Raw genomic sequence first — 10064 nt, 5'->3', positions numbered from 1 at the left:
TCCAGAAAAGTTGGAATTGTACAAAAACAGTACGCAGTCATCCGCAAAGAAACTGTTTACTGACATCAATTGAACAAAGTGTTGTTGAGCCCATAGAGTTCTATCCTTCATCACAAAGTGGTCTTTCATACCCAACCATGATACTATCACCTGTGAAATGTCCCAAACAGGTGTTTTTAGAGCCTCCACAACCTTCCCAGTCTGTAGGTTGAAAAGACGACCAATGTAGAGCCGGAATTAACATTTTTTGACGTCTTTCCAACTTCAGTTACAGACGACTAAAGAACGTGTCGCTCATGCAGGATGCTGAGGTTGAGGCTCAGGGTTCAGATCTTCCTACTGGGAGTAAAATGTGTCCATCATAAAAAGTTACATTTTGAACCACAAGAAGTTCTTTAGACGTCCTGAAGTTGAGATGATGTTGGAATAACATTCTAAAAACTTTATTTTGGACCGTGTAAGGATGTCACACGGACTTCTATAGTGAACACTGAAAAGATGTCAAAAAAACTTTGGCTCTGCATTGGTTGCACTTTCAAAGTAGCAAATACGTTGAATTGACTCTTTCGGATATGTTTTTGCTCAGTCAGTTGCTTTTCCAGCTTCTCTTATTGACTCTAATTCAAACAGCTGAAAACGATGGCTGTTACTGCGGTTTGCTAGCAAATGTCAGCTAACTGCTAGCTCACATGAAGAGCGGCCTCTAATTCAGTGCAGGTGACGATTATAAATGTGTTTTATTAATGTCTGTGTACTGTGCCTGCATCATGAGCCTCTGCTGAGGGCTGAAGGAGCTTTTTCATCGCACATCATTAATATTATCTAAATTACATGGTTGTTCTGACAGTTAAATATCGTGTCATATTTTTCCCAGGATGGAGGGGTCGTGTCCTCCCGGCCCCTCCTGTGATTTACGCCCACGGCGAGGAACTGAAAAGTGTCTAAATTCCTGAAAACATCAGTTCGTACATTTCCTTGAGCTGTGATGAGCAGGAAGCCATGATTATCTCATTTGTGTTCCAAAAAAGGAAATGTTGGTATGGTACAATTGTCTCCTCAGATTCTTCATTGTGTTTCCAACGACAAGATAAGCGAGAGGAAAACATTTTTATTTGATCAAAACTTCCTGAAAACGTCCTTAATTCTTTCGAAGTGTTATTGTTTGCAGACACTTTGCATATAGAAGCATTCAATCATGAGGTAAAGATCCTTGACACGTCGGACCTGTCCCTTCATACGGACCACGGAGCCACTCGCTGCTATTGTCTTATTGATTCCTCCGCAGGAAATACTCAAAAGTTGAGCCTGAGTGCAGACAAGGAGGTTGCATGCTTGCTTTGAAAAAAACACCCCTTCAACAATGGCTGGAACCGGGCCAGGGCGTTTGACCCGGCGGATCACTTCACATTATTGACCTTGCCTTTGTGTTGGCTCACTGCTCATAATGTGCAGTATATAAAGCTCAGACAACAGACAAACAGTTCATGAGGCCAGTCTCCATCAGAGGCCCGGCCCGCTCTCACAGCAGCGCCTGCCGTCTGGACCGAGCTGTGATCTCTGCCTGGGTTTCCTCTTCTGGACCCCGATATCCTAAACATGGAACATATTCTCCTACAGTGTCAACACAATGAAATCTGAGTAAAAGCCGGGAGTGTTTACAGTCACGAGAATGCCAAAAATGTCTCTGTAGTTTTACAGTCAGTCCAGCTTTAGGTTTGTGGATGTGATTTCAAAGAGAACTCTCGGTTTTCGACTTGATAATGATCTTTTTGATGGATCAATCAGAACAAAACAGCAGTTTGTGGTAGTATAAGATGATGGTAATGGTTCCTCTAACTCAGGATCACAGTTCAAGACTAACGTTTTTCACCACTATCGCAAAAAAACGCCCCAAAAAAGTAAATGCAAACTGTTCTAAAATCAGAATATTGTTTCTTTACTTTATTATTATTATTATTTATCCTAGCTTCAGTCATCAGCGCATTCATTTGCTTTAATAATGTTATACCAAATAGTAAAAAATACCAACCAGCATCAAAATCTGGTATAATGAAGAAAAAAAAGTGGGTTTATATGATGACTTGACACAAATTTACATTGTTGTCTCTGCTTGACGAGATATGAGTCATGCTATGTGGGCTCGAGGTGAAGTCTGAACTAAATAGTCTTTTATTGAAGTTGGTGAGCGGTTGTGCTGTCCGATAAGCTGGTTTGCTGACAACTATTAAAACTCAAAGACTGAAAATACCCGGATCTTCCTTGAGTCGACAACTGAGCCGGCTTACTTCCGTTTTATTGCCTGGCTAACTTGAATGGAGATAAAATAATGTAATCGTGCGGCTCTTCTAGACTTTCCACATTTTATCGGACCGAATGGCTCCAGTTATGACAGTCACACGAGTCATTTTAAAGGGTTTGTGACACTGAAAAAAGTTTATCCACCATTTAACAGCCACTTCTTTCACAATGTTATGGGAGCTTACGGGAAAAAGTATTTTTGGCCCCAGCGCGTCACGTGATGATGTAATTATACGGTTTGGCCGCTTTTAAAACTGGCTTCAGGGTCTGCTGCTCTTCCTGGGGGCTTGCTCTAAATCCTACACACTGGACCTTTAATATCAAAGGCTACAAAAAAAAAAAAAAGCCCATTTCTTTGCCTCCATTGTTCTGCAGCTCGCCGCTCGACACTCCCTGCTTCTCCTCCTCGGATCAGAACAATGTGGGATCCCCCGCTGGTGTTCCTCCTTCGTCCTTGATTACTTTCTGATGAGGGACTATTGTCTCGACCAACAGTGGTCGCGTGTGAGGGACGATGTGACAAACGCTGCTGGCTGTCCGGCTCCGTCGCCAGCAGCAGACAGGAAGGACTGCTAACTTTGAAGAGGAAACCTTGAAAAACCTTCCTTTTAAAGGAAATTTACACCCAAAAACACACTTTTGGCCCATCGTTTATCTATTTAAAGGTAAAAAAAAAAAAACATAACTTAATTTTTTTCTGTTGGCATCAAACAAATCCTTTCAAGCGAAAAATTATAAATTCCTACAAAAAATTACTTTGCTCAAACACTGAATTTATGTATTTTAGAGACAAACGTTCAGCATTTCAGTCCAAAAGACTGTTACTTCTGCTTCAGCACAACTCCCTCGGATCCAAACAACTTTAGGACGTTAACTTTCATCAGTTTGTTTTTCTTAAAATTCATATAAATTCATCGATCCAGTTTATTTCACAGGGTCGGGCATATAAATGAACATCATTTTAAATATGCCAGAAAGTTCATCTGTCGTCACTGACCAGGTGTGAAGTTTGCAATTTACAATCAGCATTTCATCCTCTGAGCTGCTGTCGATTCCTGAAACACTTACAGAGATTATAAATGATCAGTTACACTCATTTTAAATAAGCACTTTATAAACTATGAGAGGCTTCATCAAATGTTGTTCTCCATTAAAGCCACCAGAGAGCAGCATCGCCTTCCTCTCTCCCTCCGTGTCCATCCAGCTCGTCTTACATCACCTCTGGGATCCCCACGGTGATTCATCCTCAGAGCCGCCGGGACCGACAACTGTGTCAGAGAGCCCATCACTCATTCAGCCCGTCAATATCAGATCCAAGCGGGGATCATCTCCTGTAAACGAGGCATTAGCCTTATATTCACCTGTGGTTTCACGGTGGGACCGATGGCCTGCTCCCACATCTGAACCGGAAAAACAAACTGGTTCATTTCTTGTTATTCAACAGAATTTATTCAGAGAAAATGACTGACAGCTCTGCACATCACACCTGTGAGTAAGTGACAACCAGGTAAAGTAGATGTCATTGCCAGATGTAAGCGCTGACTGACAGGTAATTATCCATCCATCCCTCGTCTATTATCTACATATACACACTTATCCTGTGCAGAGTCCCAGAGGGAGGAGGAAGTCTATCAGAGCTCACAGTGGGTGAGAGGTGGAGTCAAGTTATCAGTCCATCAATCCTACGAACCTGCATGTCTTTGTATCACAGGAGGAAATCATTGACTCTATTAAGTATGGACGGAGATTTCAGGACCTGAAAAGTGAAGTCAATGCAGAATCGTCTTGAACTTGTATTCTTTTTGATTCTCAGCAGGGGGCGACCCCAATGGTTTCAAAAACAGTCCAACTGTATATAAGCTTATGAGAAAAGGACCCTTCTTCTCACTTGAGTGATTACCTTGATAAACAGTTTCCTGTTGAGTTCATGGTCTCATTCGCTAGTTTCAAATCTTCTTTAGAACAGCATGATGTCAATTTTGTAAATGATGGTTTCATTTACAGAAAAGTAGACGATAAAGCAGGAGGGTATGTTTTAGGATGTGGCAAATTTGTGATTGAAATGAAGATCGTCACGTGACTCACGGAGACTTCAGATAACTCCAGGAAGTTCTAAACGAGCGATTTAAATGCAAGATTACAGAGAGACAGATGTACGATTTTTTGCCGTTTGTAGTGAATACATGATTTATTGATTTGGGGTACTGGGCTGCTTTCAGTTTGCAGCTAACTCCTGTGATCTACTGAGAGGCTCCACGACTCTTTGTATTCTGAAGGACTGGGCCTGGAAAAGATTGTGTTTTTGTCTTGAAATACCAGTTTTACAGGTATCAGATGCCCTGAGATCTTGTCAAAAATATCCCTTTTTTGTCGCCACAAACATGGCTGAAATTTGTGCCAGGGTCTCCTTACGACAAATGTTGAAACACAGTCTTGAACTGTAGTCACTGGCTTGGCAGTCAGGTCATAAACATGTATTGTGAATGTGTTATGACACATTTTGTAGAAATCTCAATATGGTACATAGCCTGTGACACACACAAATGTGAAGCAATAGTTTGCTGAAATGTTTACGACCTACATTTTTTCTCGCAACTGAGCTGCCAAGAAACAAGATGGTGACCATAATACCGGATTCAAGGCTTTTAAACAGTCATCCATAAACCGATGGGAGACGTCATGATTGATTTACACTTGGAGGAAACTTACAGTCAGTTAGTAATTGGTCAAATTAATTCATATCCAAGTGAACTCATTGGTTCACAACCAAACTGAGGCTTCAGGAGAGACAAATCATGTGGATATTATTCAAAGGCATTCCATTACATAACTCTTCCGGACGTTTTTCAGGTTACTTTTCCAGAATTTAGTCGGAGGAAGACAATAAGTTAAAGATACATACTGGATTTGACCAATTAAACTGAACATCAGGATGCATTTGAGCCTTTTTACTGGGATTTGAGTGAGCCTCTTCGGTCAGTCTGCCTCTAAAACCTTCCTGCAAACACGCTGCAGAAACGTCATCCATCCTTAGAACTGAATGTGCTCTGAAGAGGCTTTTTCTTTCTTTCCCTTCTGCTTGAATTAGTTTCTCTTTCTTTTCGGATGGACCAAAGCGATTTGACGTCGTGATAAGAATCTCTATCAGATGCGACGTGTGAGGATGACACGTTTTTACTCAGTGTGATGATAAGACGGGCTGAGATAGCATCACGCTGCACAGTCGGAGTATGTCGGATGCTTTTCAGACACAAGACGAAAGGATTTCCTCCATCTTCCACTCCGCCGCTCTGTTATGTAATGTGTTCGCATCAGTTATAACTGCAAAGTGTCTGGTGGTTTCTTGATCCAAACGAGTTGTGCTATAAACAAGCCTCGTCCTCATCAATAATTGATTCCCACCGTAAAAACGTTTGTCATCCCTGTTCTTCAGGACCTCCACAGCCTACCAGAACAGTTATGTAACAGCAGGGCGGGTTTATTAACTTTTAAAGGAGGAGGGTAAGACTGGGGCACCGCTTCATAAAGACGGGGGGTGCATCTGTGAAGTGTTGAATTAGTAAAGATGTCAGAAGCCCTGGGTCTTGACAATATTAATGTATGCCCTAATCATTTTATATTTATAACAGCAAATAAACAACTCTCATTTTAGCATGAAATAACATCATATTTGTGGTTGTTTTGCGTCTCTTTGTGGTTGTTTTGCATCTCTTTGAGGTTGTTTTGCGTCTCTTTGTGGTTGTTTTGCGTCTCTTTGTAGTTGTTTTACGTCTCTTTTTCGTTGTTTTGCATCTCTTTGTGGTTGTTTTGCGTCTCTTTGTGGTTGTTTTGCGTCTCTTTGTGGTTGTTTTGCATCTCTTTGTGGTTGTTTTGCGTCTCTTTGTGGTTGTTTTGGGTCTCTTTGTGGTTGTTTTGCTCACAATCTGGCTATTTTGCATCTGTTTGTGGTTGTTAGCATAGGTTGTCCATTTGAATGTATTTGTGGTTGTTTGGTGTCTCTTTGTGGTCATTGTTTGTGTCTTTTTGGTCCTTTTGCATGTCTTTGAAGTTGTTCTCTTTCGCTTCTTTGTAGTCCTTTTGTGTCTCCTTTAGGCCGCTGATTCTGAACCTGGTCGGCCCATTTCATAATCCATTCACAGAACAACAAGCCAGCTTACTCTCACTGTCCGACTCTGGCAGGAGGACTCAGAGGGGGACTGTGCCACCCATGGCCACGCCTTCAGCTCCACCCCTGCTCAGCACGATGCTGACAGGTTTAATGTCACAGACAGGGAGGATGGCATTCTTTCAGCACGGAGGGGACAATGGTGGACCCCTATCAGGCCCGCTCCAGACCTGCCTGCCCGGACCTCAGCCTTCCTGCCAGGCCCCGGGTCCTGACATTTTGATTGAGCACACTGGGTCGGTGGCGGTAACAAGCCACTGCTGAGATGTCGCTGCTGATTTGGGCTTCGTCTGCCAGCCTTTGACTTTGACCCAGCGAGGGGAGGGAACTCTCATCCCAGCCATTACTCTCAGTCTGCTGGCTGGGACGCTGACCTTTCTGCCAGTGTTGGTTTGGAAGTAAATGGCGATTAGTGCTGTTGTGCTGAGCAGGAATGTGACAATGATGTGCTGGCAGGTGTGAACCGAGCCTGCAGGTTGCTGGGCGCCGGATGAGAGCATTTCAGGCAGGTGTATTATGTAATACAACATAATGCTGGATTTGTGCTGACTGCAGTGTCTTAAAATAGTGACTATGCACCAAATCTGATCAGAGGCAGCGTGAGGAGGAGACAGAGTGTAGTTTACTATGTGTTTACTGCATGAGGACGATGAGCCACTCTTTACTTTCTACGTCAACCCATAAAAGTTTAGTTTTCCACTATATTTCTCCCAGAGTAGCTGGAAATCTTATTTCACTCCACCCTGGCTGAACATATCAAATATAAAACATCTCTACCGCTTGTATCAACTCTTCACTCCATGATATTGATCTCTGTGTCTGCTCGTCATTTTAAACATTTTATACAAAAATGCAAATCAGCAGATTATCCAGCTGAAATAAAGTGAAGCGAGTTGTATTAAAATTGAGAGAAATGTGTGTGATTCCCTTTGTTATATATTCTGTTGAGTTGTGTAGTGATTATACTTGGATTCTATTGATAAAAATGTTTTTAAAATGTATAAAGAGGTGTGTCTCATTCAGTCCATACAGGACGGGTCAGCGTGAGCTCTCCTCCCGTCGGTCATCAGATCCAGCTCAGATGTGACTCTGGGTGTTTATTCCTCCAGACGTCTGGCTCTGCCCTGGACTCATTGCCCTGTGGCAGCAGTTCCATTTTGTTTGCTTAATTTCGAATGACAAACCTGAATTTAATGACGTTTATCTACTAAAAAAAACAGATACATTTGTCAGATATGGTTGAGACCAAAAGCAGAGCTAAAAAAAGAGCATATGTTATACTAATAATCATCAGGTGGACAGAAACACAACTCCAGATTAGTGGTAATGTTGTTCCATAACGGCTTGATGTGGAAAAAAGCGACGCAACATCAGTTACGTTTGTGATTATATACCAATGTTGTGTTAAGAGCTAAACAATCACCTGGATTTATTGAACTGACTCTCGTGTATCTGCGGCGACTCTCCTCCTGCCCAAACTTATTTCTTAAAAGATTGTTCAGCATGTTTCCGTTTTCTGCTCCACCGCTGTGGCAATCTGATCTTTTTCTCCCCGCTTTCTGTCACATTTGATAACTGCTCCTCGCTGCCATGTGAAGCCTCTGGGCCGTCTGTCAGTTTTACACTCACCGCCGCCGCTGACTGATTCAACACTTCGGTCTTGACTCTCAGGTTTTTTCGTCCGCAACAGCATCGAGCATCGCATTCGACCCAAAACAGCGGTGATGTGTTTCCGGGGGCTCACTTGGGTATAAGAGCTACCCCTCAGTCGAGTCCCACATTGATGAATTATACATGCCTCGCATCACACCTCCCACGCTCCAGCTTATGTAATGTCAGCCACGCGTGGAGAATCGTATGCGTATATGAGTGTCTATGTGGATGTATTTATATCCAGACAGGGATTGAGGGAACGGTGACTCATTCCCTTTGCTCTTTATTTTTACCCCACAATCTACCCACCCACCCACCGAGCGCCTATTTCTAAGAAGAAGAAGAAGAAGAGGAGCAGAAACAGTATTAGTTTAGACGTTTCCCAACTGTACAGTGTTGTTACAATATCACTGCATCTTTCTCCGCCCCAAACAAAAGACATATTTTAACCAGAGGGCCGTTTAAAATAAATCAAAAAAGTTTAATCAGTCTCGTAGGATCATTTTCTCTCATATAAACAGACCTCCAGGGGGGAAACCGTAAAAACCGAAGCGATCTTTTCTTGGAACTTTCTCTTCAAACTTCTCCAGAAACACGAGGAGTTAATCAAACTATCGATTACAAAACTTCATCCGTCCCAAGCGCCGTTTTTTTTGTTTTTTTCTTCTCTCGCTAGGCGTCGGAGTGAAAAATACGACATCCAAAAATCACACAAACCCTCAGCTCAAATAAAGCCTCAGCTGAATGTTTTTTATACAATATATCTGCGATCCTTTTTGAAAGTGTAAAACGAGCAGGCCTACTGCCGGAGCGAGGACGGGGGAGCGAGTTAAAATAAACCACTTCTGGCAGTTTGAGTCACCGGGCACTCGCTCAGCCAAATAATGTCAGCGGTTAATACAATTTTAGATGAACGACCCAAAGCTGCTTCTCACAGCAGGTTTAACATGTTCTGATGTGGCGTTCAGAGCGTTGAACCAGGGCGCTGTTTCATATCTTCATATTTCCTGCTGTTGTTCCAATCAGTCTGTAAATCACTTGAAGGTGTAAAATAAAGGCTTAATTGATTAATTGTTATGATAATTCCGAACACATCCTGGTACCTAAATGACTGAATAAGAGGATTATCTTGTTTCTCCTGAAAAAGGTCGTACCGTCACAGTTCGGTCAGGTTTAGGAAAACATTGTGGTTCAAAGTTACTGTTGCTCCTGTAAAATCAGTCCAAATATTACTACGTGACATCCCTACGCAACCACAGTTGCTAGAGGACGCTGCCTAACATCAAATGTCCATATGGTCCATAAGCTGCTTTCCTTTTTGACCTTTATGATCGTACTTCTGATGAGGACAGGCTCAATAATACGTAGATTTCACCTTTTTCCACACAAGAAATCATCACGACTACACAGTAATTTCAGTTTCAGCCTTTAAGCCGACGTGTCCTTAAAGTTCAGAGGAAGGAAACTCCAAAACAACAAATGTTCTTCTTCTGAGGAACACTGTGTCATACAGCAGCTGCTAACGGACTTCGCGTTGAGATCATTCAGTCGACGTCATAATTCATATCTGTCGGGGTTACAACACTCCAACAGACAAAATTCAGAGGTCTCGTTGTGACTGATCCGTGCGGCCAAACGCTGTTGCATCACATCCTCTGACAATCATTCAATAATGAGGACAGCTGTTTAGTTAAGGCTCTGGATTATTTCCTGTCGAAGGGCTCAGAAAAAACATTTCCACTAAGCCTGATGTGAAAAATTTCTACTTTAGGTGCCACTCCAGCTATTTAGATCAGCATGCAGCGGTGGGAGGGGAGCGAGTAGAGAGAGAGGATTTTAAAAAAGAATGGTTCAAATGAGTTCAACTTCCCGTTCTGCACTTCTCATAATGCGACCGGACCGTTTCTCTTTATATCCCCCCCCAAAAATACACACACACACACACACA

The sequence above is a fragment of the Sparus aurata genome, chromosome 3 (assembly GCF_900880675.1).
Source record: "Sparus aurata chromosome 3, fSpaAur1.1, whole genome shotgun sequence".
NCBI lineage: Eukaryota > Metazoa > Chordata > Actinopteri > Spariformes > Sparidae > Sparus > Sparus aurata.
Note: the sequence above shows the minus strand (reverse complement) of the source record.